Raw genomic sequence first — 4086 nt, 5'->3', positions numbered from 1 at the left:
CACACCAAAAATAAACAAAAATAAAGAAAAGGAAAGAGAAAAGTATATACCAAATCCAAAAATCCTCCCCCAAGTCAAGATCGGACAATGTCCTCATTGGCTCGAAAGTAGCCCAGCTGGCTACTCATCCTCATCCTGGTCCATATGAGAGGACCCACCTGCTCCGCCACTGGAACCGGCACCATCTGCACCGAAAGAGCCACTACCAAAATAGTTAGCATGAAAAGTCCCCCCCGGCGGTCCCCCAAAAGGAATGTCCTGTCCGTACCCATGGAACAAGGAATAGTCTGTGTAAATGCCATGGGCAGTGGGATCCCTATCGTATCCCTGGGGTGGGGGCTGAAACCAGTCTGGGTAAACCGCATCGTCGGGAATGTTGCCCCGACGAGCGTAATCATCATATATAGGGTAGAGCCCCCTACCCTGGTTCCTCTCGAGGTAGCCTAACCTATGGTCAACAGAGCCTATCATCTGCCTAAACTCGGTCTGGGTCTGCTCTATACGACCTATGGCCTGGCCAATACTCTGTAAATCCCAGACTGGGTCAGAGTCACCGTGAGGGACGGAGTAGGACTGTCGGGGTGGTGATGGTGGCTGTGGAATGGGCTGTACAGGAGGTGGCTGGGCCTGCTGTGGATCCTCACCCCTAGCATGGGCAACTAACAGGGCATAAGTATAAGACTCTTGCCCTGGGGGAAAGGCGGTCAGCTCGGGGTTGGGCAAAGGAAAAATAGGCAAGGGTTGTTCAGTCCCTGTCCTAATGCACCAATGGGGGACTTGGTTCTCGTCCGCTCTCAACCACCCCAGTTCCTCAAGGTACCTAGAGGTCATGTAAGTGTCCGGCCCCATGTTGGTCATCCTATGAGGTCCACTCTCTACAAAACCGGCCTTCTTGATGGCTATCCTAGTGATAAGGCCACCAAGACGGATAGGGGTAGTGTGGTGGTTGCTGGCCGTAGCGTGCCTACCGAGGTGGTGAATAATGTACCGGGCGATGTTCAGTTTTTCATACCCAAAAATGTAATGGCCAATTACAGCAAGTTCATTGGTCTGACAGTTATGGGGTTCATTTCTACCTAGGAAACAGACACCGGAAAATCTTTGCCACAATTTGGGGATGGGGTGGTGAATGGGCCTAGCACTAGCATGTTGAGCAGAAACATTTGAAATGCCAGTCAAAGCTAAATAAACATCTTCCATTTTAAATTTCGCATTCCATTGTCTGTTCAAATCAGGTTCCAGTTCAAATAATTTACAGAATTCCACAAAAGAAAGAGTGATATTTTTATTGTTAAGCCTAAATATTAATTTAGGACCACTTTTATGGTTTTGAATAACAAAAAAAGACAAAAATTCACAAGTTAATTCACGGTATGTCGCATAATGCATATCTACACATTTACGCATACCAATATCGTTTAAAAATCTCCTAACAAAACCATATAAACCTAAATCTTCTAAGGTAGGGCGGTGTAACCACCGTGAAGGGATTACCTCGCGTCCGTAGAGCACCTCGAGTTTTTCCCGTTGCTCCGTGATAACTTGTTATTTGATACGATTTTAGGGTGATTTTTGAACCTTGTTTACTTGAAATGTTGGCATTTTGGTTCACTTTCTATCCTATTTTCATTCAATTTTTGTGTATCCCTTGCTTCACGGGTTTTTAGTGTTTTTGTTGAGTTTTCAGGACCAAAAACCGATGATTTGAAGCATATGGATGACAAACCAAGTTTAGAAGCCGTAACAAAGGAGCAAAACTAAAGAGAATGTGAAGAAAAGGGCCTTAGAAGACCCTGCACGGCCGTGCAGGACAACCTCAGTCAAACGTTGCTACTGCCCGATTTGGCACGGACGTGCAAGGATTCAGCACGTCCGTGCATCTCAGCCAGCACGTCCGTGCCATAAACTGCACGGCCGTGCAGTTAGCCTGGCCAAAGCTGAGCTACTGCCCAAATCTGCACGTCCGTGCTTAGGGTGGCACGTCCGTGCCACCTTGGCTGCACGTCCGTGCCACCCCTGGCATGTCCGTGCTCACCTGCAGAAAAACCCGACTCTTGTTTTCTCCGTCCTTTTTATTTGAGGGTCATATAAATACCCCCTTAGACTCTATTGTAAGGAGAGATCCAAGTTTTCAGAGCTTCCTCTTAGTTTGTAATTGTAGAAACATAAATTCTCTCAAATCATTAGTTAGATTTAATTATTTAGTTTGGAACTCTCAATCTCAATCATTGTAGAAGACAAGTTCCTCCATTGTTATTCAATTTCAAGCTTCAATTAGTAATTTCTCCAACCTTTTTCTACTTAATTTCTGATTTCATTTGCTTTTGCATGTCATTTAAATCTTCTTAAGTTCTTGGTAATTTGTTATTGGATGATAGTTATTTCAATCGTTAACCACTTTATCCCAATTATTGAAGTCGTTAGAACCCTAATTGTTGATTGCATGTTTATAAATATGAGTTGTGAGTAGTCTTCTTGCTAGGGGTTGGGTGAAACTCAACCTTTTGGGTTAGTTATGCAAATATGGGAGAAACATTGATGTTGGTATTGCAATTAAATTGATTATATGAGATTGCTTGTTAGTTCTTCATGATATGATTAGCTACCCTTGACTTAGGAGCTTGATAGCATGATGTGCCTAATTTGACATGGAAGTGTAAATTGAGTATGTCATTACTTATTGTAATTTGATTATGTATCATCTATTGCTAGACTAATGAGGAATCTAAGTTTAGTAGTGTGAGTTGTTTTCTTATTGCATGAGGTTGATTTTACATATAGTCCTTGCTATAACTTGTCTATTTTACTCCCGTTTGCCTAATTGCCTTAGTTGAGTGGATCCCATTCCCTAGTGTCTTTAATCCATTGATTTAGAACCATAGTTTGTTTGTCTACTTGACGAAACCCCAATTCACCATTGACTTCGAATTAGCTTAAGTGTTGAGATCTTTAGCAACCATATCCCGTTCCTTGTGGACCGAACTCTTACTTGTCATTATGCTTGGTTTGTAAGGTGTTTGTTAATAAATGTGTTTGATTGAGTGTGGAATGAGCGACCGTTCTAACGCCCATCAAAATGGCGCCGTTGCCGGGGAACGGTGTTGTTGATTGCTAATTGATTACTTGAGTCTAGTTCACCATAAACCAGAAAAAGTTCAAAAAGAATTGTTTCTTTTTGGATACACTTGTAGCCTTGGTACTAATTGCATTTGTTGAGAGTGTATGCGCAGAACTCATAACAGGATCTTGGTACCTTACGATCCCGAGATTGAGCAAACTTATAGAAGGAGAAAAAGAGCCGGTTCTAGGCCGTTCAATACTCCCCCAACTAGAGAGACCAATTTCGAGGAGGATCGAGATCAAATGGGTGACGCGGAACCACCACCTCAAAGACCTTTAAAGGAGTTGGGAACTCCGGGAGCTTATAGAGCTTCAAGCGGCATTGCTCCACCCGTCACTCAAGCCAATGACTTCGAGATTCGGCCCGCGATGATAAATTTGATTGAAAGGAGGCAATACAGTGGAGCAAAACATGAGAGCCCACTTGCACACTTGAACGAGTTCGAGAAATATTGCAACACAATCAAGGTAAATGGGGTAACTCAAGAGTTTGTGAGACTAAAGCTATTTCCTTTTTCTTTGATAGGAAGGGCTCTTGAATGGCTTGAGAAGGAGGTGAGGCCTAACTCCTTGAGAACTTGGGACGAGGTCACCACGGCCTTCTTAGGGAGATTCTATTCTCAAAAGAAGACGGCCGAAGCAAGGGCTTTGATCCAAGGCTTCCGTCAAAGGGCTAGTGAAACCATATATGAGGCATGGGAACGATACAAAGAATATCAAAGGGAGTGCCCTCATCATGGCATTCCATCATATCAAGTGCTTCAAATTTTCTATGGGGGATTGAGCCCACAAGGAAAGACTAGCTTGGATGCGGGAGCGGGTGGCCCGATCATGAACAAAACGGAGGAACAAGTCATCGAGATAATTGAGGATGTGGTGAGACACCACATGGATTGGCAAGAAGGAGAGAGGGAGTCTTTAAGCAAAGGAGGGAATGCGGTCTACTCCGTCGATCACCTAAACGCC

The 4086-nt window shown here is 43.9% G+C and overlaps 1 non-coding gene across 1 annotated transcript; it reads right to left on the bottom strand.

The window, feature by feature from the left end:
* Window positions 1–3757: 3757 nt before the first annotated feature.
* LOC145609921 (small nucleolar RNA R71) lies at window positions 3758–3863 on the bottom strand. Its single transcript, XR_014106188.1, has one exon. It is a non-coding gene; the product is annotated as a small nucleolar RNA R71 (small nucleolar RNA).
* Between the last annotated feature and the right edge of the window lie 223 nt (window positions 3864–4086).

The sequence above is a fragment of the Chenopodium album genome, chromosome 23 (genome assembly GCF_948465745.1).
Source record: "Chenopodium album chromosome 23, dcCheAlbu1.1, whole genome shotgun sequence".
NCBI lineage: Eukaryota > Viridiplantae > Streptophyta > Magnoliopsida > Caryophyllales > Amaranthaceae > Chenopodium > Chenopodium album.
The sequence above is the reverse complement of the archived record's forward strand: the minus strand, read 5'-3'. Positions and strand labels throughout refer to the sequence as shown.